Here is a 27,647-nt window from a genome sequence, read left to right on the forward strand (position 1 = left end):
ATACATGGCTAAGTTATGAGGTATATGAATCAATTGTGAAAGGGAATAAAAACATCAAATAATTCAAATAAAAGAGAAAAAGTAACTTCTGGATGAAATATAAAATAGCAAAGTCTTATGTGTAAGAATTTTAAGTAAGGAAAAAGAAACCTATAAATCAGGGCCCAATTATAGTGATTTATGTCCCACAAGCAATTATGCATTTACCCAATCAGCAGCCAGGACTACAGAAAATTGTCACACTATGAAAGAAATGAAAATAGCATTCCCTGGTCTAATTTTACCTTTTCTCTCAGGGATAGGTGAGCCAGGATGGCAGCCAAAGTGAGGTTCTTCATAGAAGTGTGACAAGGGAAGTTCTGAATCTGCTATATGTCAAACAGCTGCAACCTCTGAAATATTGGTGGGTTTTAGGGGATGTGTTAGATGTTTATTTAGGCCAGTATCAGAAGAGTAACCTGTTGAGAAGGCCACCCATGCCCAATGCAAGCAGAGCCAGACACTGAAATGAAACACACAGAGAACCCTAAGTTATGAAATAACAGTTGTTTAATAAAATAGGGACAGGTTAGAAGGGATTTGGATATATCTTACTCTAATGAGAACTACCTATATCTCCCCAGATCTACAAATCCCTTTACTGGGATTGCTTTTGAGTGGTTTCCCTACTCTACTCCTATACTCTCTATATTGTAAGAGGGAAATTTAGGGTAATTTATAGATATATATAAAACGTGGCCGCCAGGAATCAACAGTTCAGATTGATTCCATAATTAAATCAGACCCAAGTCAGCATCAGGTTGAGATGAGTTTATTTACAATCAGGAAGGTAAAAGAATAGGAATAAAGAGAAAGGGAGAGGCTAGTCCAGGCCTGGTCAGGCCTGGACGAGAGAGAAGGTTAAAAGGCTAAGTAAATGAAGCTGCAAGCCACAAGGCCTAACAGCCAGATAGGCTGGTGCCTGCTTAGGCAGAGTTTAGAAGAGGCCTAGGTAGGCCAAGGAAGTCAGCCTAACTTACCCACGTGATGATACAGAGTGTAAGCGTTCTGTGGTCTCAGGAGCTCCTTCAGCACCAAGTTCGAAGCGGGAACTGCCTCAACAGGAAGTAACTAACATACTTAAAGAGACGGTGTCTCTTGTCACTTCCCGTGGGTCCACCTCTAATTCAAATGGACAAATGGCAGTCTCTACATTGATTTGGACTGCCCAAAGGGCAGGCCCTTGTTCTTGATTTGTTACTTATTGTCACGTGTGGGAAACTCGTCTCCCCTCCCGACTAAGGAAGGTGAGGGTGATGTAATTTCTATGCCTAGGATGGGTAGATTTTTGACAATGAATGGGCTAGAGTTAATTCCATTTACACAATATAACCCCAAATTCCTAAACTCAGCTAAGCTAACACTAAACTAACTCTAAAACCCCCTTAAAATGATATAAGGAAAGGGCCTGTGTGTAAGTCTGACAGGACCCAAAGATGGACCAAGATCCAAGGATCTAGGCTGGGTCTCATGATCAGCTGTCAGTTGTCACAGGATCAGCACAGGAATTCAGCAGATGTCAAATAGCCAACAGGGTAAAAGGATAATCCAAGCAACAGGAAATATGGGAAGATCCGGCAGTAAAATGTTACAGGAAAATAGCTAGTCTCCTTAGATCAAACCAAGAGAGAGAAAAGTCGCAGCCTCCAAGACCAACTGTCTCTCTCTAACAGCAGCTGCTCTTTCAGAGAATTCCAGAATTCTGCATTCTGCTATCCATCTGCAAACTCACACACCATACTTAACTTTTCCTATAACACCTTGAACTTTAAGCAAGTTCAAGTCCTCTTGCCTTGGCACAGAATCTCATTAATCCTACTGGGATTTGTTGTGAGGAAGATTAGGTTAGGTATTGATTAGGAAGTACATAGCAGGAAGGAGCTGGAGCTGGGAATTCCAGGTTGGAATGAAGGAGGAGGAAGAAGGGACTTGGCCCTGAGTGAGGACTCCATTAGTGGTGGGCAACAAAGGCTGAGCTAGAACAGCAGCCTCAGAGTAAGGCTGAAACCCACTTTAATCTTTTTCCTCTTTGCGATCTTCCCATCGTTCGCAAAGATGGTTTATTCCACTTGAAACAACACACTAGATTCAGGTCTGAGGATGTAGAAAATCTGAAACGTAAGATCCCAAATTTCCATGATGACTCTGGGAAATTTGTGAAGATCTTTAAAGCTTTTGTGAAACAATATGATCCAGACTTTGAGGATTGCTGGTACGTGTTAGGGGAGATTTTATCACACCATGACAGAGCAAAATTTGTAGAGGAGACACGAAACACAGAGGGAATGACACCATGGCCTATAGCTTGGGAGGAACTGGACCTGAATTCAGTTCCTACATACCGCATGTTGAAACAAGAGCGAAAGTCTCTTATTCAAGTCCTAGAGAAACATGCTAAGCGTCCAAATTGGTGGAGTAAATTTGAAAAGATCAGGCAGACAGTGCTAGAGACCCCTGCTACTTTTTTGGATAGGATCATTGAGGCAGCAGAAATGTATTTAAACATGAATATTCTGGAAAATACCACCATAGACCATGTTAAAAAGATTTTTGTAAGAAATTCGGTTCCCCAGGTAAAGAAATTTTTCATGGACAATTACCCTGATTGGGAATTGTTGAGCTTAGACGAGTTGAAGCAAAAAGCAACATACGTGTTTGCTCAAGAAAAGAACAGGGGTAGTGATGACAAGGATACAATCATTGAAAATCTTAGGAAGCAATTATGGGAGGCAAATTCTCAAGCTAATGAGAAGGAAATAAATGAAATTAAGGCGGTAGCAGTGTTACGGGCAGCAGAAAAGAGAAATAATAATAATAATTATAAGACCAGTGGAAATTCAAACACTAGAAACCAGTGGCAGCAATCTTGTTATGTTTGTGGATGTATTGGGCATTTTGCAAGGGACTGTAGATACAGAAAGAGATCATATGGGCAGAGATACAATAATAACAATGGAAATAATCAGTATAATAATAATTATGGTTACAGGGGAAATAATTGGAATAATGGTTTTAATCAGGGAAATGGACAACAAAATGTGTTTCAATGTCAGAATGCATGCTGTCAAGGTGCACAAGCTCCTAATTTGGCAACGACACAGGATTACCTTCGTGCAGGAACCAGGCCCAACTTTAGCCATGTTGTGCAGGGGAATGTTAATAATGGTAACATGAATGGAGGGACAGCTTCATTATGAAGGTGTGCCCGAAGTTCAGAAGTGATTGATCAAGGTAATGGAACTAAAGTGAATGTTGATGAAATTGTATGTGTTAAGGATGATGATAATGTAATTGTGAATAATGGAAATGGTACACTTGGTGTTAATATTGATTTGATTGGTGATAAAAAAGAATTTAATTAATAATGGTAATGGGTTGATCAGTGTTCATTTAAATGGGATCAATGATAGTTTAATCAATGTGAATGATAATTTGATGAGAATTAATGATAATTTGAATGGTGTTAATGTGAAATTACCTGAATTAACTATTGGTAATGGTGTAAATAGTATTTTAACCAATGTTACTGGTAGTAGTAATTTAACTGGTGTTGGTAATAATTTGATTAAGATTGATGATGGTTTATATGGTGTTGATAATAGTTTGATTGATATTGTAAATAATGGTGAGAAAAAGAGAAATGGTGCTGTAAATGGTGTTAGAAGTTCTAATAAGTGTGGAATTAAGAAGAATAATAGAAATTGTGATTTGATTAAGGATAATTTGATTGTAAATAAGAACAATGATACCAGAATAGAGGTGAAAAGGACCAATGGTTAAAAATCCTGGGGAAATTCTGTAATTCTTGACGATGTTAACTTGTATGGACAGGAAATGGCTGAGCTTTGTTCTGATATTACTGTTTTAGCTCCTATGTTGGAAACTTTCCAACCTCCCAATAGTACTGAACCATATGTGTCTGTGACTATTGGAGACCAGATTTACAACCTTCTTGTGGACACCGAGGCCAGTAAATCCCTTTTGCAAAGCTTTCCTGCAGATTGTAGAGCTGTTGGAACAATGGATGTGGTTGGTGCGATGGGTGTTACTCAGAAAGTAGCTAAATTGCAACCAAAAATGGTGACCCTAGGACCACTTTTGGTGGAACATGCATTTTTGTGTGTTCCGGAGTGTCCTATGAATTTGTTGGGAAGAGATCTGTTGTGTAAATTAAGGGCTACTATCCAATGTACTAAATCTGGTGATATTTCTTTGCATCTCCCAGAGGAATCTTAGAAGGCCTTTCCATTGCTTTTCTTAGATTCTAGCAGTACAGAGGATGACTTAGGTACTATCTATCCAATACCTGAGGATATACCTAAGAATTTGTGGTCAAAATCGTCTACAGATGTTGGGTTGCTAAAATCAGCTATTCCAGTCAGGGTGAGGACAAAGGAAGGACCAGTTCCTTGTGTGCCTCAGTATCCCTTGACTAAGGAAGTGATAGATGGTATTCGTCCAATTATTGAGTCCCTAATCCAACAAGGGATAATAATACCATGCTTTTCTGAGTACAATACACCGATTTTGCCTATAAAGAAGCCAAAACCGGATGAAAATGGCCGACCTGTTTACTGATTTATTCAAGATCTCAGAGCGGTAAACGATCATGTCATCAAGACACATCCAGTTGTCCCAAGTCCAGCTGCTATAATTTCTTCCATTCCAAGTCAGGCTAGATATTTCACCATGGTAGATTTATGTTCTACGTTTTTCTCGGTACCGATTCATGAGGATTCTCAAAAGATCTTTGCTTTCACGTGGGAAAAGACACAATGGACCTGGACGCATCTCCCACAGGGGTATACCGAGTCACGATCTCAGTTTTCACAAATTCTAAATCAAGATCTGCAAACTATTAAATTTAAAGAGAGTAAATTGGTGCATTTTGTGGATGATATTCTTTTGGCATCCCCAAATGCAAAGGTGTGTCTTAGGGACAGCAAGATTCTTTTGATTGAATTGTATAAACGAGGACATAAAATCTCAAAAGAGAAATTACAGTTCATTTTACCCAGGGTGCAATATCTCGGATTCCTGTTATCAGAGGGTTCCAGAAGTATTACACAAAAGAGAATAGCTGACATACAGAAATTGAGTGCACCTAAAACTAAAAAACAACTTATAGCTATTCTTGGAACTGCTGGTTTCTGTAGACAGTGGATTCCTGGATATAGTGGAATAACTAAGTGTTTGACAGATCTTACCAGGAATACAGAACCAAAACCTCTGAAACTAAAGCCTGAACATCGTTTAGCCTTAGATAAGCTGAAAGAAGCCATTCTATCTGCACCTGCCTTAGGAATCCCGGACTATGAGAAACCTTTTCAGCTGTTTGTCAATGAAACAAAGGGTATAGCTTCTGGTGTGTTGACACAGACTCTTGGACAAAGTTATCTTCCAATTGGGTATTATAGCTGTCAATTAGATCCAATAGCTGTGGGGACAGTACCCTGTCTAAGGCGGGTAGCTGCAGCAGCTGTGTTAGTCCAGAAGTCAGCTGATCTAGTTTTGGGATGTCCTTTGACTGTCTATTGTTCACATCAGATAGAAGCACTAATGAGGAAGTTTCGTACTCAAGCATATTCAGACCAATGAATAGCTAAGTATGAAATTATTCTCTTAGGTAGTGAGAACATCAAGTTGAAGAGATGTAGCATACTTAATCCAGCTACTCTTCTTCCTGATTTACCAAAGAACGACGAGCCATTGCATGAATGTATTGTGGTAGTAGATCTTGTGAATATGCCTAGGATGGATTTAAAAGATACTCCACTCGAAAATCCAGACTGGGTGTTTATTCACGGATGGATCATCATATTTATGTAATGGAATTAGATGTACTGGGTGCTGCAGTTGTCACAGAATTTGAGACACTGTGGTATGGCTCATTACCTAATAATCTTAGTGCTCAAGGTGCTGAATTGGTGGCATTGAAGCAAGCCTGTCTTCTAGCTGAAGGTAAACGTGTGAATATTTACACAGACTCTCGGTATGCATTTTCTGTTTGCCATGCAACAGGAACGATCTGGAAACAACGAGGTTTTATTACTGCATCAGGAAAACCAATAGGTCATGCAGCAATAATTACTGAGTTGTTAGACGCAATCCAGAAGCCAAAACAGCTGGCAGTAATTCATTGTAGGAGTCATACTCGTGGTAGAGATTCAGTCTCTAAAGAGCTGATATCACTGCGAAGTATGCAGCCCAGAATGCTCCAATTTATATAATGAATTTAACATCTATTGATTCTGATGATCTAGAGAAAGCTTATGTAGACTCAGATATCGAGAAAAGGAAGGATAAATTTGGAGCTAGGAAAGAACATGGGATATGGATTACTGATACAGGAAGACCATTGTTACCAAAAGATTTGTATACCTATTTGTGTCAAGCCATCCACACAAAAGGTCATTTTGGTACACAAGCAGTCGTGGGTTCCATCAGGAGACAATGGGTTGCTCCTGGAATAAGTACCGTTGCAAATAAGATCTGTAATAGCTGTCCAGTCTGCCAAAAGTTCAATCAAAGTGCATTCAGAAAGAAAGGTTTGGGTGGTAGGCCTTTAGCATATTGTCCATTTGAGAGTTTACAGATTGACTATATCTGTATGCCTAAAGTTGGAAGATACAAGTATTGTCTTGTGATAGTTGATAGACTGACTAAATGGCCTGAAGCTTTTCCATCAAATACAAATACAGCTAGTTTTGTGGTGAAAGTGTTACTTAAGGAGATTGTGCCTAGATTTGGTGTACCTTTAACCATAGATTCGGATAAGGGATCTCATTTCACTCAGGATATCCTTAGAAGAGTCTATGAGAATCTAGGAATAACACCTAAATATCATGTTCCTTGTCATTCGCAAAGTTCAGATCAGGTGGAGCGTATGAATAGGAAACTCAAGACTATGGTTGGGAAATTCTGAGCTGAAACTCATTTCAAATGGCCAGAGATTCTTCCCATAGCTTTGTTTTACCTACGTATGAGGCCAAGAGCTGATCTACATATATCATCATATGAGATGCTCTTTGGACATGCTCCACTACAAGCAAAAGCTTGTAAGGCTGTTTATGCATCACTCTTAGGAGGTGATTGCCAAATTGCTTCATATTTAAGTGCTTTAAAGCAGAGGCTAAAAGAATTACAAGATATGGGAGTATTAATTCAATCTGGTCCATTGGATTATTCTCTTCATAATTTTCAACCAGGTGATATGGTCTATGTGAAAAATTTTGCCAAAACATCGGCAACAGAACAAAATTGGGGAGGTCCTTATACAGTTGTATTAGTTTCACTATCTTCTGTAAAAGTTTTAGGTAGAGATTCGTGGTATCATTGTTCTCACATTAGATTAGCACATGGAATAGATTATGAAAATGTAGAAATTGTTAATAATGAAGATGCAGAAGAAGAAGAAGAGATTGTGTAATTTGAGATCTTCAGTCAATTAGAGTCTGCAGTCAGAAAGTTCAGTAAGGAGAGGACCATTCCAGTGGAAGAGGATGTTCAGATGGAAGAGGACATGGATGAAGAGGATTCAGGATTCAGGATTTATACTCTTTGTATTAAGACTGATGAAATTATGAATTGAACTGATAAAACTTCATTTTCAAGGATTTTCTTACAGAAGAGGATTAATCCTGGACAGTTTGGATTAAATAGTTTGGAAGTATTTTGGGTAATGTATTTAGTATCACTACATACTCATATGCATCCAACATTGCACATAAAACTATCAAGACCTTTGATGGAGAAAAGGAGAAGAAAAGAAAATCGGAGAGGAGAGGAGAGGATTTCCTAGAGAAATGGAACATCATGAGAAGAAAGGAGATCTGCATGTGATCTGCAGGAGATCTGGAGTTTTGGTAGGTATCATGCATCCATCAGTAACATGTTGCAACACAATATAGCAAAGAAACAACATAACAAATCAGATACATAAGACACAAACATGCTAGGATACATTGTGTTCCTTATGGAATGAGACAATGTATAATATTAGCAAAATTAGAATTAGCTATAGAATAAGTAGGTACTAACAAGAGATAGTTAGTTACTAACAAAGATTAGCTAGGTATTTAGATAGATGTAGCTAGACTAATACACTAATACCTTAGGGTTAGTTTAGAATAGTTTAGTGAAATAGATATGGTATTAGATTAGGTTAGAGGATAAGATAAGGTACTAATGTACATAATAGTGCAAATGCAACAGACATAACAAAATTGCATTACATGAAGAACATATAACATACTACAAATCACATATCACAAATAATGTAAATAGTTGTGTAAGTAGTATATGTATATTGTAAATTGTATTATAGTGTAAGTATTGTATATATGTAAAGGGCATACATATGTATATTTGACATTGTGTGTACATGTATATATGCATATCATACATGTATATATTATGTATATATCGTATGCATGTATCATGTGTATATGTGTGTATAACTGTAAATTCTGTGAATACTTTGATATAATTGAGTTGTAAACATTCAAATGTAATTTGCATAAGGGGGTTTACTGTTTTGTTTTAATTTTGATGTAAAGACTTATGCAATGTTGTGTTAAAATGTATTTTCCAAAATGGTTTGCATTTATTAGTTGGTAGGATATTTCTGTATTAGAATAGGAGTTATGTTTGATGTTTGTTTTGACTTTTGTGTTGATATTTCATATTTGCTGTTGATTTTGTTGATTTTATTGGAAATTTTGCATTGTTACTTGTTGCTTTATGCTTTGAACTATGTAACTGTTCAATGTATTTATCTTTTTACCTTTCCTTGCTGAAATCCTTAGTGTAGGGTAGAGTAGGATAGTGTTAGATAGAATAGGGTTGGTGTAGGTTGTTTGTTATTTTGGGTTAGAATTTTAGTTTAGTTTGTAGTGCACGAATACCAAAATTTTGGTGATTTTGGCTTTGTGCAAAGGGGGGAACTGTTGTGAGGAAGATTAGATTAGGTATTGATTGGGTATTGATTAGGAAGTACATAGCAGGAAGGAGCTGGAGCTGGGAATTCCAGGTTGGAATGAAGGAGGAGGAAGAAGGGACTTGGCCCTGAATGAGGACTCCATTAGTGGTGGGCAAAAACTGTTGCCAGCCTGGGAGACCTCAGAGCAAAGGACACCCTGCATCCTGTTTTCCCCTGGGATCCTGAGCGTGGCATCTAGCAAAAGGACAAATCTACAGAGCCAAGGGAGGAGAAGTTTGAGAGCTGGTGGACAGTGCTTCAAGCAAAACCTTCTCTACTTGGTACCTGAGACAACTTTAGCTCCTGGCATCCAGAGATCATCAGTGGATTGTAGTGAGAATCCCAAAGCCACAAAGCCCTAGCTGTACTCAAGCCTGGCAGGTTCCAGGTCTGAGGCAGAAACCCAGAGACTCCATTTACAGCTCCTTGGACCCTGTTAGTTTAGATAACTTAGATTAGTGTAGTAGAATAAGTCCTTTCCTGTCCCTGTGGGTTTTGTTATTAGATGTTAAGGTTTTAGAGTAGACATTCCTATCCCTCCTTTTGTTGTTCCTAATTAAACCTAGTTTCATCCTGTTACCTTGTCAGTTGAATTTAAGACCTCTGGCCAGAGTGACAGTTGGCTGTTATTTTTTCAGTTGGGAGTGGCTTAGCTGTACAAGACTTCAATGTTCAGTTTTAGTCTCTCTTAAATCCCAGAGTGTGTTCCCACAAACCCCTTAGTTAATTTATAATATTCCTGGTGACCCCATTACCTCACTTATATTTTCCTACAGATTGGTTGGTCTCTTTGACTGTCTGCTCGTTGGCACCATGCAGGTTCTTATGTGCTCCTTGGCACTATGCAGTCACTCTATTTGTAATCCCTTCTCCTGGAATCAGACACAATCATTAAGCAAAGTCCCATAATTTTTAAACAATGAATGGCAGGTTTCCATTGCCTAAAGCTTTGGGGGTATGCATTGACATTAGGGCTAATGGACATTTTAAACTTACCCTAGTGCAAAATTTAAAAAAAACCCTTTACTTCAAGTACAAAAAATGAGAGAAAAAACTCAAATACTATTTTGCACATTCAAGGGGAAAGAATAATTTTAAAATGTTTTTAAAATCAAAAATATATAGCTTACAAGCAGTGACATTTTTGAAGCTTTGATCTAGTACCTATGAATAGATTCATGGTTTCAGTTCAGTGCTCAGGAAGGAACAGGACTTTACCCTAGAGAAAAAGGACTCATTGTTTTGGTCTGGTGCTTAGACTTAAGGAGAACAAGACATTACATATCAGACAGGTATGCAGGTGGGAGTTGGGGTTTAGTTTTAATCATTTACTTTATTTCACACTGTGTCAGCCACAGAAAGGCAGAATACAAAGGTTTCTCACCCAAAAATGATATCCATTTCCTTTTTAACTTGGCCATGATCCACAGTGTGAGTGCAAATGATTTTCACTAAGTAACAGCTTTATAAAACAGTAGTACAGCAAGTAATGCACATTCAAAGAAATACCAAAATTCCCCCAAATCATAATAGCCCAGTTAATGACAATAGCAAACAAACCCACTATTATATAGAATTCACATGAGTCTTTATATAGCCACTTGCTGTGTGACACTTAAAAAACCTATGAACTCATGGATACTCATCACAGGTTCTACAGATGTAGCCAATCTTTCAACCTTCACTGAGATATTTTTAACAAAGTCTATTACTGCCATTATTCCAAAATTTGGCAGAGGAGCCCAGAAAAAACAAACAAACAAACCTCTGTACTGCTGATGAAATCCTCTTGGATCTAAAATGTCACCAAGAATTTAGATCATTCTGGTGGAAGGGTAGAGTAAGCTGAAGAGTTACAAATATAAAAATCCAGTGGTATCAAAGCATATCCTGGAGGTGTATCTCTACATCCATCTGAAAAAGAAAACTGCCTCCCAAAGAAGATATATTGATTGGGAAGGACTTAGATAGATTGGTGATGAAAAAAACCATCCCTAGAGACAATGCAGGGCCATTTAAACACAAACCCCTTGAGACTATAGGAAACCAGGTATATCTAGCTTATGAAAGTTAGGGAAACTGTTAGATAAACTCGACAGGGTCCCTGTTTCTAAAAAGCTCAATCTCCACCCCCTTTTCTATGTTCCCCTCTTGAGGACAATCTTCTGGTCTTCTCAAGCCCTCCTTAACAGCTACCTGATCTGTCTAGACCCAAAAAAACCATCTGACTACCATGCTAAACTAAATATCCCAGATTGTCTCTAAAAGGTTGAGAAGACAGAACTCACAGGTGGATTGAGTCCTTCCACAAGCCTGGGGTTAGCTTTCTAGGTAAAACCCAAAGTCCCAGATGTAAAGCCTTTTGGTTTACTTTAGCCAAATTGCCACAGCCACATTGTTCACAGCACTTCAAGGAAACAGAGACTTCCTCCCAGGTATTCCTCCAGACCCAAGAACCTCCCAGTTTTTCCACAAAACTAGTTAGTTCCCAGGAGCTGATGGAGCAGCTGTTCTCCCTTCCAGTTCAGAGAGAATCAGTTCAGGAATCAAAGTTTTTCTCAGTAAACTCCCCAAACAACCTTCTGTAGAGTTCCCCCTTCTAGAATCTTTTCCCAGGGTTTTTGGCTAAATTCTCCTCTCTCCCTCTTAGAGACAACCTTTGCATTTTTTCCTATCTCTTACCCCTTATCCTTACATATCTCAAAACCTAAAGGGCATCTCAGAGGAATTTCACTTAGATGCAGCTGGGTCTTATCAGGAGTTATCAGATATTTTAGGGTTAGTAGTCACAAGGAAGCAAGGAATTTTCCTGCTTACCCTTTGGCCTGAAACACTTCTCTAATGGGGGGGGGGGGGGAAGAAGGGGTAACAACATCCCATGCCAATTCTACTTTCAGGCTCAGGTCTTGGCTCTATCAGATAAAGGGTGGAACAGGGAGAGACTCAGTTACCCCTACAGTACTTTCTACCTTATTCTAGAGTCCCATATTATCCTGCTCAGTAAATGCCAGTGATTCCCTTTTGCTCTAGAATTCCAGGTCTTTCTCTGTTCAGTCTTTAAAGCCCTCTCTAATTCACCCCAACCTCTTTTTCTAGGGCCTTTATTCACTATGATCTATCAGGAAATTCCAAGTCCTGGCCAGCAGGCTGCTGGTCCTCACACACAGCACTACACACCTGTCTCCATAATTTTTTTAACAATTCCGATTAAATTTTATTTTTTAAACATTTATTAATATTTATTTTTTAGAAAAGTTAACATGGTTACATGATTTATGCTCTTACTTTCCTCTTCATCCCCCAGCCTTCCCCCCTCCCCCAAGGCTGATGTGTATTTCCACTGGTTTTAACATGTGTCGTTTATCAAGACCTATTCCAAATTGTTGATAGTTGCATTGGTGTGGTAGCTTTGAGTCTACATCCCCCATCATTGTCCTCCTCAACCCATGTGTTCAAGCAGTTGCTTTTCTTCTGTGTTTCTACTCCTGCAGTTCTTCCTCTGAATGTGGGTAGCGTCTTTACCATAAGTCCCTCAGAACTGTCCTGGGTCATTGCATTGCTGCTGGTACAGAAGTCCATTACATTCTATTTTACCACAGTGTATCAGTCTCTGTGTACAGTGTTCTTCTGGCTCTGCTCCTTTCACTCTGCATCACTTCCTGGAGGTCTTTCCAGTTCATGTGGAATTCCTCCAGTTTATCATTCCTTTAAGCACAATAGTATTCCATCACCAGCATATACCACAATTTGTTCAGCCATTCCCCAATTGAAGGGCATACCCTCATTTTCCAGTTTTTTTTGCCACCACAAAAAGTGCAGCTATAAATATTTTCATACAAGTCTATTTATCTATGATCTCTTTGGGGTACAAACCCAACAATGGAATGACTAGATCAAAGGGCAGGCATTCTTTTATAGCCCTTTGAGCATAGTTCCAAATTGCCATCCAGAATGGCTGGATCAGTTCACAACTCCACCAGCAATGCATTTATATCCCAATTTGGCCACATCCCCTCCAACATTCATTATTCTCCCCTTCTTTCATTTTAGCCAATCTGCTAGGTGCGAGGTGATACCTCAGAGTTGTTTTGATTTGCATTTCTCTAATTATTAGAGATTTAGAACACTTTCTCCTGTGCTTATTGATAATATTGATTTCTTTATCTGAAAATTGCCTATTCATGTCTCTTGACCATTTATCAATTGGGGGAATGGGTTGAATTTTTATACAATTATTTTAGCTCATTGTATATTTGAGTAATTAGACCCCTGTCAGAGTTTTTTGTTATATTTTTTCCCAATTTGTTGTTTCCATTCTGATTTTGGTTGCATTGTTTTTGTTTGTACAAAAGCTTTTTAGTTTTATATAATCAAAACCATTTAATTTACATTTTGTAATTTTCTCTAACTCTTGCTTGGTTTTAAAATCTTTCCTTTCCCAGAGATCTGACAAGTATACTATTCTGTGTTCACGTAACTCATTTATAGTTTCCCTCTTTATATTCAAGTCATTCACCCATTCTGAATTTATCTTGGTGTAGGGTGTGAGATGTTGATCTAAACCTAATCTCTCCCATATTGTTTTCCAAATTTCCCAGCAGTTTTTGTCAAATAGTGGATTTTGGTCCCAAAAGTTGGGCTCTTTGGGTTTATTATACACTGTCTTGCTGATGTCACTTACCCCAAGTCTATTCCACTGATCCTCCCTTCTGACTCTTAGCCAGTACCATACCGTTTTGATGACCACTGCTTTATATTATAGTTTAATATCTGGTACTGCTATGCCCCATTCATTCACATTTTTTTCATGATTTCCCTTGATATTCTTGATCTTTTGTTCTTCTAAATGAACTTTGTTATAGTTTTTTCTAATTCAGTAAAAAAGTTTTTTGGTAGTTTGATAGGTATGGCACTAAATAAATTAATTTGGGTGGAATGGTCATTTTTATTATGTTAGCTCATAAAACTTTAAATAAATTAGGAAATATAATAAAATCATAAGCAGAAACTTCATTGGCTTAAAATGATTCAGTGCAACAGGAAAATCAACGAAATAAGCAAGATTAATTCACAAAACTAATCAGCAAAATACAGTAAGATGCAGAGTCTCTTTAAAACAGAAACAAAACTGAAGTTTTAAAATCCACCTCTGGTCCATTTTAAAGTTCAAATTCAGGGTCCTTATAATCAGTCTCTGCTCTTAGTTCAAAGTTCTGAGCAGGTATGGGGTGAATTTCATCCCCTGAATTCCAGTTTAATTGAAAGAGAGTTTGGAATAGGCCATGTGGCCTGATGGAGAGTAAAAGCTATTTCAAGGTTCTGACACTAGCGTCCATGTGGGATTGTGGGCTCAGGGCTAGAGAAAAGCTTAGGTCAGTTTTGTAGAAAATCCCACATGTATAGATTGTGGGTGGGGGTTCCCCATGAAAGGCAAGAATGGAGTAAAAAGAGTAGGGAGAGAGAGGGATACTTCCCAAATCTTTAGCGGCAAAGGCTGAAGCTGAAGTGGCGGCGTTTGGCAAGTCAGGGCTGGGGTCGCTCGGAAATCTCAGGATTCCGGATCCACAGAAATGGTCTGCAGATTCAGCAGAGAGTTGGCAGGAAGGGACGTGAGGCAGCAGCCTGCACTGGTGGGCTCGGCTCGAGGTTCGGCAGAGAACAGAAGCGGAGGAAGGGAGGCCAGGTCGGGACCCAGGAAGATCAGCAGCAGAGGACACTGGCTGGGCACCAACATGTTGAGTTTAAAGCCAGAAGCAGCCCAAGGTGGGTCAGGCTCAGCTTGCTGGTTGAGTCCCACAGGAGGCAAAAACATGCTGTTGCTTTTAGCAAAAGCATGGCAAGCATTGCTCAAAAGTGCTGAGCAAGATAGCCAAAAGGCAGGCATGGCTCTAAATGCTCTCGTTAGGCTATCTGGAAAATTGAGAATTCTTAATCCAAACGAAGGGAGCTAAAGGAGGCGAGGAAGCAAGGACACCCGTGGCAGGGACTGATCCACGAGCCACCCTCGGCACCTCAGCCTCTCGGACCCGATGCTCGCCGAGCATGACGGGCCTGCGTCACCCCTACTGTAGTGGATGGCCAAACTGACCCTTGCCCAAATCTACAGGCTGTGTGTGTGTGTGTTAGATAAGACCCCTTGCAAGCTGAAGTGTGTATCCTAGATAAGACCTTGTATACAACCCACCCAACGGGCCCCTGTGCGAGCCTATGGACCATGCCCTTAGAGTGATAACCACCTTTTGCTCTAAGTCTGCTATGTACTATATAAAGGGTGTTGCGAATCTACTCGGTGGGGGGGGGGGGAGACCACTCTTTCCGGTCTCTTCCCCCGAGTATGAACGTGTGTAGCTTAATAAAGCTCTGCTCTCTGGGTATTTTGCATCGTCTGTCTTGTTTCCTTTGGCTCACCCAAAAAGGACCCGAACATATGGGGGCTCGTCCTCTTGGGAATACGCCCTAGGAACGGCAGACGGAGAGTGGAAGCCACCCTGAGTGAGCCTGGGAACTCGATTGGCTGGAATCCCGGAACCGGTATCTGGAGGTGAGGATTACCTGTGTGATTGGATGTGTGTCTGCTGAGTGACTGGGTGCCTTGACGGCAAGGAAAAACAGCCCATGCTGTGCATATGGGTAGCAGGGCGTCCGCCTGGCCAGGGATTATACGGCCCGCCTATGCCCAAGCACCGTGGTCCATCTCTGGCAAGAGGTGTATACCTTACCCGAGAGGGGGTGGTTGACGCTGGCTGTTTTCCTTGACCTGTTTCTGAGTCCGGACCCGAAATTATCACGTCTCCGTTCCTCCGAGAGGAGAACGGCTGAGAAATCGGGGAAGTGAGTGCCTATACCTTTTCCCTACCCCTCCTCTCCCTCCCCTCCTTCCCTTCCCCCCTTCCTGCTCAGGTTCGGTTCTGGCCAAATTTAGCTGTGTCACCGATTCGAGTCCCGTGAGTCGCGAGTTGCTTCCTTTGCTCCCTGGCTGAAGGGTCTTGGGGGTAAAGAGGTTCGAGTTCTTTGAATTAGCCCCACCTGCCGGCCGAGAGTGCGCAGGAGTTTTTCTGTGGGTGGAAGCCTCGTGAGACTACAGATTCAAGTCTTGTGGTGCGCAGGTTCGAGTCCTGTGGGCGGAAAAGCGCTGAAACCACCAAAGTAGAAAGAGGCTTGAGTTCTCTTGAGGAATTGTGGGTTTGTAAGATTAGACACCAAGGGCTGACTGAGGGACGCCTTACTCAGTCCTGGGTGGATGAGGGACCTCTGGCCTGGCTGGCCCTGGCCCTTTGGGGCTCCTCGTTCCCTTCGGAAGGCTCAACCGGAGGTTGCTCCCCACAGAATTTTTTGACACTACAAGGTCTCTTCTTCTTGATCTTTCTTTCCTCTGTTATTCTTCTCTCTATCTTCTTGGCCACCCTACCACAAGGGAAATGGGCAACTCTCCTAGCTACCCTATTGACCTGGTTCTCCAACACTTTGGGGATTTTAAGTCCCGCGCAGCGGACTTAGGGCTGGAGGTCCGCAAAGGGAAACTCCAAGCCCTTTGTAATGTGGAATAGTCCACCTTTGGGGTAGGATGGCCTTATGGGGGAACCTGGGATCGTGCGGTCATCTCAGCAGTCCGTGCGGCGGTTTTGGCCCCTAGAATCGAGGGGCATCCAGACCAGATTCCCTACATTTTTACCTGGCAATCCCTGGCTCAGGACCCTCCCCCATGGCTCAAGCCGTACACCGACTCAGCGCAAGTCCTCGCCCTTGCCCTAGACAAAGCAGCCGGGGACCCATCTGAGAGCAAGGGACAGCCCAACCCCTCAGCACCACCAGTCCTCCCAGCCCCGGAGGAATCTCTGCTGGACCTTCCCTTACCTCCCCCTTACAACCTCCCCCCCAACTCCCATATACCCTCCCATACGGGGGGGGGGAAGCCCAGGCAGCACTTCCTGCCCAGGCAGTTCCCCCTGTTTTACCGTCACCTCCCCCGGCCCATCGGACAAGGGGCCGCAGCCCTCTCGCTTCCGAAATGAGCCAGTTACCTTCCTCCACAGTGGCCCTCCCTGTCCGGACCGTGGGACCCATGGTCCCCGGTGGGCCAATGGTTCATCAATACTGGCCGTTCACCTCCTCTGATTTATATAATTGGAAACATCAAAATCCCCCTTTCTCAGGAGAGTTAGGGGACAAGGAAGTCAGCTCAGCCAATCAGATGGCTGATTGCTGTACCCGAGTACCCTCAGTTGAAGGGGCCAGTGTGCTGCAACTGTTTTAATGAGCTTTCTCACAGCAAACATTTCTTTTTTAACCATGGATCCTAAAGAACTGATTTTTTTCCTTTTAAAGTATGCTTGTCATAAGGCTGTATGTTTTTGTTTATTGTCTTTGTCACCGTCTCGTCTCTATGTATTCTTAAATTGGACATTACAAAAAGAGGGGGAGTTGAAAGATTGAACTTCCCACAGTCAGAGATCCTCAGCAGAGGACAAGAGCAAATATCTGTTCAATGGTTTTTCCTCTTTCTTCCTCCAGATGGGCCCCCAAAGGAGTGAAAAAGAGAAAGATTCAGAGCAGAAAAGGAAGATTTTACTCCACAATTGGAAGCATTTTCACTTAAGATTTGACTTTAAGGGTTGAGGATGGCTAATGGTGTTGATATGGTACACTGTAATTTTATTTTTGTGGTAACTGTTTGTCAGTCAAATGTGAAATATTTATTGAACACAAAAACTCATGGTTAGACATTGGTTAAGCCTTGGTTCCAGCGAATGGAGAAGTGTCTAAATGTGGTTACTAGCCAGCCTGACACAGAGAGGGAATGTTTTTTTCTATAAGGTCAAAAATTGTGCTGGTTACTTTGTAAATGTAAAAGTCATTCAGAAAAAGTTGAATGTTATTATTGAGAACTTCTTCTAGAATTGAAACTTGGGATTTTTCAAATGAGATGTTCCTTTAATGTATGCGCTGTCAGAACCAGCAACAAGTAAGCATATGACCCACAAGAAGTTTTTAAAGTGGTTAATCTGTGCATGGATTTAATAATTCAGGTACTAAAATTTGGAAAAGGTGGAATTTCTAAACTGTTATATTTGACTAGGGTTGTATGAACTGTTTTTAGGAATCTGTGATCTAGAGATTAACATATATTCAGATTCAAATTGCTAGAAAATAAAGATGAATGAATACAAAATATGTACGCATTTAGACTATAAAGAGAATTAAGTTTTTCCACCTGAATAGGTTAAGGATATGTGATGTACAAACTGTATGAAATGAACAAGGGAAATTTGACCAGCCCAGGAAGATAATAGGGTTACATGCAATTAAATTTAGTACCTTTTCCTCTTTTTACAATAATGGTAAAGGAGGAGAAGCCAGAGGAAATAAGAGTAATGGATAAAGAAATAATAGGTGTGAACTCTAGAACAAATGGTAAATCAGGATAATATTGATGGAATTCAATCAGTTATGGAAGCGATACTTTGAGGTAAAGGAAGCTAAACTGGAGGTTCTATTCGGGTTTAAACAGAGGTCTGAAAGGAATAAAAGTGGCTTTGAAATTCAGTTGTTTACATACTGAAAGGTTACTAAAGGACTTGAAGTTGTTTGGGAGTTGTGGAATTCAAACTAAAGTTTGTTGAAAATAATTTATTATGAAGATTTTGGTACTTGCTAAATTTTAAATTGTAGGTGATCTCACTTGGTAAAGAGAGATAAGAGACAAGGTTGTTAAGTCATAAAAACCTAAATCAAGCTATTTAACTCTTCCTTGCAAACAGGAAGGAAAAGAGAAAAATACTTTTAATTGTTCCACTTTGATACTTAGGAACTGATATAGCAACACAGCACATAAGTAAGATCTTAAAGAGTTTAAAGATGAGGATATTTTAATTGTCTACTTCAGAGGGTTTAAGGAGATGTTCAAGCAAGTAAAAGTTGATAGAAAAATCATGGATATCTTGTAAAATAGTTTTTTGCTTTTTTGGCAGTACAGTTGTTATAAGGGTGCAAATGGTGAACCCCTGGGTTCGGGAAGGAGGCCCTTCTCAGGGATGAGAGAACTCCAAGCTTAGCTTAGAAGTATCCTTTTCAAAGACGTGGACATGACTCCTTGCACTCAGGCATTTAGTGAGTGGGGGGTCAGTCTGAGATCCTCTGGGCTTAGGCTATCAAGATGTGGCCTGAGTTGTATCTCTTTTGTTACAGGGGAAAGGGAGTTTCCCTGTTCACAGCCTGTCTGAGTTAAGGGGAGGTTCCTTATTCACAGCTTGCCTGAGTTAAGGGGTGCAGGATCCCTGCCATCTCTGCACAATGTCCAGGTTAGTCTCAAGAAGACTGTTTTCCTCCTTGTTTATCTTTCCGTCATAAGCGGGTTAAAAATATAATAGGTTTAAGTGTTTAAATGGATCAAAAATGTTTTTTGGGGTTTAAAATGATCATAAATGGTTTTTTATCTCAATGTGTTAAAATTGACTAACTTTATTATTATATTTGACTCCCTGGTCTTGAAGATAGATAAGCAGCCTGCTTGTTAAAAGGCTTGCTTTAAGGTTTGTAGTGCTTAAAAGGTTTCAAATCTTGTCATTGAAAATAGACCCTGTAATACTACATGCTTTATGATATTCCTCTAAATGTGACTTTTATATGAATGGTTGCTAAAACATGTGCTTTAATTGTTGTTTGAATGTAAGCAAAAGCTCATTGTAAATCTGACTGTACCATGGGTTTTGTTTGATACTCAGTGGTTACCTCAGTTTACCAGTTTGTACTATGAACTGAATCTTATAATGAGCACTATGCTAAAGACACAGTGTCTCAATTCTTGGGAGTTACTGATTAGCATTTGAAGGGATACCAAATGGTATGTTTATTTTTGTGATGGTAACAGAGTCAGAGAAAGTGAAGAGGTAAGGTGTGTTGTGTTTGAATACAGAAGAGAGAGAGACCTGAATGTCCTGAGTATGCAGATTCATTCCTGATGGGTAAATGGAAGTTGTGTTCTGCTTTTTAAGCAGAGGGTTTGAGGGAAAAAGAGAGAGGAAGAAGGAGAGAGAAGGAGAGATGAAAGAGAACAGATAGGGAGGTGAAAGAGAATAGATAGATGTTCTACTCTTATAATTGGATCCCTGACCGGGGGATAATTTCTAAAATTAGTGTATATGGTGTTGGGAAAATCACAAATGATTCTGGAATTCTCTTGAAAAGTTACACTGAAGAGATTCCTGTCTGGCTTGTCTTAGTCTTTCAGATGGCCCAGGTACAGGAGACGATACAGCCCTGATTTATATTTACTGTGGAGCTACTCAATCCAGCGCTCCTGTTCCTTAATTCAGGTTTTGTGACTGGAGTGTGATATGTTAGTTATTGCCAAACTATGTAAGAATAACTGAGTGATCAGCCTGGTAGGGAGGTGAAAGGCTTGTTTGAGGGTATGGAAACTGTTTCCAGACTGCTGCTTAGCAGAATTTCTCTGAGCTGTAATGGGAAAGACTTGTCTTTAAGGAAGGAGAAGGCTTCTGGGATCCAATGGTGATGTAGTGCAAAAGTCAGAGAATGTTCTGTGGTGGTTAGAGAGGCAATTCTAGGGCTCAAGCTGGACTGGACCTCTTCTGACCATCTAGGCTACTAATGCTTGAGTGACACAAGGATGGCATGAGCCAGTGACAGCTTTGGCCTGTCCATGGAGCCCCTCACTATGTGTCCCTTGGGAAATGTGGAAATGCTTTTCCTATCTGCCTTCCTTTTTGGAGCAAGTTTCCATAATCAGCACTTAATGCAAGTTGTGAAATTATTGTTTCCATCTCCCCAAACAACCTATTAGGTTAATAATTGGAAATTATCAAATTGTTAGGGAACACTTTGAGAAGCAGGTGAAGTTTAGTGATAGATGACTTGTAGCTTGAAGCCTTAATTTACCACAACTGAAGTTTGGATCTAGACCCTGGAAATAATTCAGCGCTTTCTGGATTTCCTCCAGGATCTGGGATAAAGAAATTTATCTGTAAAGTGTTGTTATTCAAGTAGTTATAGATGCCATATTAATGGGAGCCTTGCAAAAGGATATTTTTAAACAGAAACATCACATGCCAACTCTGCAAACAATTTAGGGATCAAATTTCCTAAAAGGTTCAATTCCTGTCAGAGGATGATTTTGGGGGATAAAATCTATTGGCTGAGATACCCAAATGTTAATGTTAATATCAGTTTCTATTGTGCTAATTTTCTCTCTTTGTATCTGGTGTTCTAGTTTTTGCCCCAGTCCTAGGTTCTATCCTGCCTTAGGGATGGATGTCTGTCAGTCTGGGGAAACAGTCTCTGGTCTCCAAGCCTTCAGGACCCTGGCATTCGCTGCAGAGGTGCCCCTGAAGACCCCGTGCCCACAGCTCCTCCTCCTGTTCCCCCTCTCAGAGATTCTACGCCCCTTCTAAGCTTGAAGAAGCTACAGAAGATGGAAACCATCGACCCTCTTCCCTTAGACATTTGGAGGAGGGGAGGGGAGACGGCATGGGACCTTGTGGGACGTTGTACCCCAGAGACAGCATAGAACATTGTACCCCCATAGTGAAAAAGTTTCAGGAAAATCCCTTTGTTTCCACTATGTACCTTTCCCCTATTCTTAAGCCAGTACAGTCTTTCTTATCTTCCCCTGACAGGCCTAAAATACCAGAGGCTTTCTGACCCCTGACCCTAACACCCTCCTTTTTCCCCCTCGATGGATGGCTGTCAGATGCTTCCTGATTCCCTGTCCCTGATGCCCCCTCTGACTGACTGCCAGATGCTCCCTGACCCCTTTGTCCAGAAATCTTATAAAAACCCTTGGCTAACATATCCAAGGGATCGATTCAGGCATGACTCTCTATTATACTGATCAGGACCTCCCCCAAACATGGGACAGCATATCGTCTAGGAACCCGTCACCCTTACCCTCACCCTAGCCACCCTCCTAGGGCTTTCAGGGGCGGGCATGGCCTCCCTCATAGCACAGGATCACGGGTTCCACCAGCTCCGCCGGGCAGTCGACAGGGACCTAGGCAGGCTGGAATCCTCTATTGCCCTTCTCGACAAGTCCCTCGCCTCCCTCTCCAAGGTAGCCCTTCAAAACCGATGAGGCCTGGATGTCCTCTTCCTTAAGGAAGGAGGCCCCTGTGTGGCCCTGGGTGAAGAGTGCGGCTTCTATGCTAATCATTCTGGACTTATCAGGGACTCTCTAAGCAAGCTTCGAGAGGGCCTGGAAGCCCAGAAGAGGGAGAGAGAAAAGGCCAGCCCTTGGTATGCCCAATTATTGCATTTGTCCCCCTGGCTCGCCACCTCGATCTGCTCTCTTCTCAGACCTCTTGTACTTTTCCCTGCATCCTAAATGCCCTAGTTAGGTTTGTGAAGAACCGCCTAAATACCATACAGGTACTAGTTCTTCAGCCCAGCACCAGGCAACGCCTCCTGACCCCTAGACCAAAAAAAAAAAAAAGTGTGGAATGTAGCGGAGGGCCAAACTGACCCTCGCCCAAACCTACAGGCTGCCTGTGTGTTAGATAAGACCCCCGGCAAGCGGAAGTGTGTATCCTAGATAAGACCTTGTACACGACCCACCCAACGGCCCCTGCCCGACCCACGCCCTTAGAGTGACAACCACCTTTGCTCCAAGTCCTCCAAGTCTTGCTATGAAATATATAAAGGGTGTTGCGAATGGGGGGGGGGGGGGGACCTTTCTGCGTGTCTGTCTGCTCATCTGCAAAAGCGACCTCCCAGCGCCCCGGAGGGTTCTGGGCCCAGGCCCGATCCTGTAGCTCCAGCTAAAATGCAGCACTTGCCTTGGATGGTCCGTTTCCAAGCCGGCTCTGGTCCGAAGCTTTCTTCCTCGCGATCCAGAGAAGCGCTTTTCCATCAGGTATGTGCGGACTTCAACGTCCCAGGCCTACTGCTTCCCTGGCTGGATCTAAGAGACGGGGAGGGACGAGGACTCTTTTGAGAGGCGGGAAAATACAGATCCTGGTGACGTCACCGGTTGCCGGGGCTGGTAGGGCAGAAAGAAGAGCCGCTGCCCTCGGGACTTGTGCGGGGCTGGGTTGATGACGTCACCGGTTGCCTGGACTCTTTTCAGCCCGCCTGATTCTTCAAAACCTCATTTGGGGTTTTCTCGGCAGAGATATTGGACTGGTTTGCCGTTTCCTTCTCCAGACCATTTTACAGATGAGGAAACGGAGGCAAACAGGGTTACGTGACTTGCCTAGGGTCACACACCTAGGAAATGTCTGGGGCTGTATTTGAACCCAGGAAATGGAGTCGTCCCGCCTCCAGGCCTGGCGCTGGCTCCGTGGAGCCGCCTAACCACCCATCGCTGGCCTAGAGAGCAGGCTAGAGCAGACGCTGGGGCTGATGTCATGGGTTGCTACTGCTCTCGGGGCAGAGTGCAGAGGAGTAGATGACGTCATCGGTTGCTATGGCTAGCGGGGCAGAATGTCGAGCTGGGGCTGGTGGCCTCCCTGGTTGCTGGGCTAGAGGGCGGGCTAGAGCAGCCGCTGGGCTGGTGGTGACGTCACCGGTTGCTAAGGCTTGGCGGCAGACCAGCTGGGCCTTGTCTTCCCGGTCCCGCACCTGCCTCTTCCCTTTTGTTGGGGGGCGGCTCTGGGTGTCCCTCCCCTCGCAGGACAGCAGCCCCGCTGGCCGGGATGCTGGAGGAGGGAGGAGAGAAGGGCGGCGGGCCTGGGTTCGAGGCCTCGAGGCTCCCTTGTCCTCCCAGCTCTGGCCATCCCCCTCTGGTGCCCTGCGGCCGCTCCCCAGGTGAGCCGTGGAGGCGCATGGGTAGGGGACCTAGCTAGGGTCACACGACCTGCAGGGCCTCCCCTGGGGTGTCTCCCCCTGTTAGGGTCCGAGTGGATCACCCCGCAAGGAGCACACGGAGACCAAGCAGTCCAAGCAAAGGGAAGTCTTTATTTCTAGTGCCCGCCGGGGAGCCCAGCCAAGGAGCTCCAGGGCAGTCCGAGTGGAGTTTAAATACATTTTTGAAGCTTTGATCGGTACCTGTGAATAGACTCAGGCTTTCGGTTCAGGCTCCGGAAGGGACGGGGCTTTACCCCAGAGCTGAGAGGACTCGGCGCCCAGACGTGAGGAGAACGGGGCGTTCCTCCTCTGACAGGCGTGCTGGGGGAGCTGCCCTGGTCCCCACTTCTCTTTGTTCCCAGCGAGAAATCTCTCGGGGCCACGTCATCGCATAGCTTGGGGCTGTTGCCTCAGAACCCTGACCTGGACAGTGTTAACACGAATGCGGGCTCCGAGAGAATCGCTACTTACCGGCCGGAAGGGTGGAGTAAGTGTGGTGAGCCGAGCTGTGGGGACGACTGAAGTAACTGCTGATTCCATGACTGGCCCGTGGCCCAGGCTCCTAAAGGGGGCTACGATGCTTAATATCGATAGGCCTGCGGAAAGCAGGGGGGGGGGGTTCTTAGATTGCATTTTAGACTCTTTTGTCATTTTCATTAGATACCTGTCTCAGTACTTAACCTGTTGGTAGGGTCTGGTGATGGGATCGAATTTGTCCCTTTTTCTGTCTTTTGATTTCTATGTTCCCTCTCTCGTGGCCAGTGAGAAATGGAGGGAGAAATGTCTGACAGATTAGTTTGTTTAACTCTTGCCTTAATAAGAGCAGAGAATAAGATTTCTTTTAACCAATTAAATTATCTTAGAGCTTAAGACATTCAGAAATTACAGTGTTATTTTCTGAATTTCTCTTAAGCCTCTGTCTGTCTTCCCTATTCCTCCCCAATGAATGAAGAAGAGAGAGAGATTTATTTTTCCCAACCTGTAACCTTCCCATTGTGATCACAGACAAACAACATATAACACACAGACTGATCAAGGACATATTTCTCAGCCATATCACACACACTCTGACAATTAGGAACCATCAATTATATAAGCTAGATTCTTGTTTTCATCCTGGCAAAAGATCAATTGTTACAATTCATATCTCCATGACTAAAGAATTCTGTGAAAAAGAATGAGTCAGAAAAGGGTTAACTCTTAGCAAGGAGCTGGCTGACATATGATGAATTTTGTTTCTTAATTACCTTTCTTCATGCTTCAGTAAGTACCCTAAAATAAATACACTTCTGCTTCTTCACTTTTCTATGAAGGGGGACTCTGCTACCTGCCCGAATAATTCCAGGTGTGGCCATCACCAACTGGACTCCTTCCAAGGGAGAAAGAAGAAAACTATGACAGAACTGGTCTTTCTAGCTGAAGCAAAGTAGCTGCTTCTAAAAGGGGGGCAGAGAGGAACATTTCTGGTCACTTTTAAATTTGCCGTTTAGTCCTAGAGAGAAAAATATGCTTTTCCTGGTGTCCTTCTAAGAAGGGCCCAGTGCCCTAATGCTTAATTTTGAGTCGGGGTGGGAGCTTGCTCAGGGCTCCGTCCCCCTTTCCCTGGAGTCCTCTCAAAAGTGCCCAGTGCTCTTTACTTTCCCCACACCTGTAGAGCGTCCACTACGAGCTTCCTGGGGTTCTGCCAGGGACTCAAACCCTGGACTTCCTGGAATCTAGTTCCACCAGAGACTCAAACTCTGGACTCCCCCTAATTATTTCCTGGGGGACAGGGAGGCCTCCAACCCCCTGAAGTTCCGTATCGAAGTTCCGTATCTTTGTCTCCGAGCTTTCAGACAACTTCCTACCCACCTGTCTTAATTCGCTTCCCGGCGTTCCCAACCTGCTTCCTCATGGAAGACAGGAAATGTCTAGCCGGTCCAGATTCAGAAACAGGTGCGGAATTGGACTTTTTTCTGGTGACTTGGCATAGGACGTCCTCCTAAGCCATATGCCCAGCCAGAGTCTGACTTCCTCCCATACACAATCATACAACCAGTCACCCTGCACAGACACACTGCTCACCTCTGGAAGTCCTCATGAAATCTGGGAGAGAACTTCCCCTGTCCCGGTGGTCCTTAGGGGGTTGAATCCAGCTCCGGACGAGCCCCCATATGTTAGGGTCCGAGTGGATCGCCACCCAAGGAGCACACGGAGACAATGCAATCCAAGCAAAGGGAAGTCTTTATTTCTAGTGCGCGCTGGGGGAACTCAGCAAAGGATTCCAAAGCAACATAGAGTGGAGTTTAAATCCATTTTTGAAGCTTCGATTTGGTACCTATGAATAGATTCATGGTTTCAGTTCAGTGCTCAGGAAGGAACAGGACTTAACCCTAGAGATAAAAGGACTCAGTGTTTTGGTCCGGTGCTTAGACTTAAGGAGAACAAGACATTACATATCAGACAGGTATGCAGGTGGGAGTTGGGGTTTAGTTTTAATCATTTACTTTACTTCACCCCCCAGTAGAAGGCCTGGGCCCCCCTCCATCCTCCCAGAACACCCCTTGCTAGGAGGCGCTCCCTGTGTCTGGGCCAGGGTGTCCGTCCCTCCAGCAGGTGCTGGAGGTAAGGGGGGACCTCAGGGTAGAGCTCTGAAGGCCGACACCAGCCTTGCCCCCTGGGAAATGGCGGCCCCTGCAGCGGCAGTGCCAATCTGAGGGACGTCCGTTGGGAACAGGGCCAGGCGGCTGGTCCACCCCGTGAGGGAGTTCCGGCCGTGCTTGGGGTGCTTCTGTCCTCCGGTAGGGCCTCAGCCTTCCTGTGGGGACGCCTGCGGAGGAGCGAGGGTCTCACCTGTAGAATGGGCAGCTTTGCCAGCCTCAGTCGGCGAGCGTTCTGGAGAGGCCAAGCTCGAGAAGTTGGAGAGAAGGGCTGGGGGGTGGGGGTGGGGCAGGGAGGGCCCCTCCTGACAGAACCGGAAGTCTGGACGAGGCTCCAAAAGGGGGGCTGGGCAGGGACTTCTTCCTGGGATCCCCCAGGCCAGCCTGTCCCCTCCTCAGCTGGCCCCTCCACTTTGGAGCCGTGCCGGATCCGGATCCTTGGTGTAGACCCCTGGAGGGTTCCAGGCCTCCCGCCTTCCTGGCCGGCCCTTCCCTCCCCACAGGGCTTCCCCCTGCTCCGGGCTTTCCTCCTAACCCCTGTGAAGCTCCTTTTCCCCTTTCACCGTCCTCCGTAGGCCCCATGGGAAGGGGAGGCCATGGAGGAAAGTGGGGTGTCCCTGAGAGCAGGGCGAGGGCCCCTGGGAGGGCCGCTGCCTTTTCCATTTGGGGCGCCTGGGCCACAAGAGCCGGTGCTTGTGCTCTTTCCTGCTCCTCTGCCCCACTGTACCCCAGGGGCCCCAAAGGAGCAGCAGAGGGGGAGGGGCTCATGCCTGGCCCTCCTCCCTTTGGACCTTTGCTTTGGGGGAAGTTGGGCTCTCCCCCCCGAGCGCCCTCTTCTTGAGGCTCCTGGGCCTAGCCGGTGTCCGGCACACTCTGGCCGCTGGCCGGATGGGCTTCTTAGGGTGAATCCGCTCAGGTGCAACTCGAAAGGTGGCCGTGTGGCCTCTCTGCGGGACATCCCCGAGCTCTTCTGGGGGAGCCGGAGGGCAGAGAAGTGGCCCCCATGCACCTCGCTCAGCCTCGGCCATTCCCGGGGCCAAGCTGGGCGGTCGGTTCTGCTCAGGGTCCTGCCCCTTCTTGAGTCTCGAGTGAGTGGCAGACGCTGGGCTTCCTTGGGGGTCGCTCCCGAAAGCCTCCCCTGAGAAGGCCCCCCGGGCTGGGCCCAGAGCGGGGCTCCTCCATTTTCCTTCTGT

At 43.8% G+C, this 27,647-nt stretch overlaps 1 pseudogene; it reads left to right on the forward strand.

Moving 5' to 3' along the window:
* Positions 1-27,647, forward strand: part of LOC123239261 — a 583,074-nt pseudogene that overhangs the window by 352,076 nt on the left and 203,351 nt on the right.

The sequence above is a fragment of the Gracilinanus agilis genome, chromosome 3 (assembly GCF_016433145.1).
Source record: "Gracilinanus agilis isolate LMUSP501 chromosome 3, AgileGrace, whole genome shotgun sequence".
Lineage (NCBI taxonomy): Eukaryota > Metazoa > Chordata > Mammalia > Didelphimorphia > Didelphidae > Gracilinanus > Gracilinanus agilis.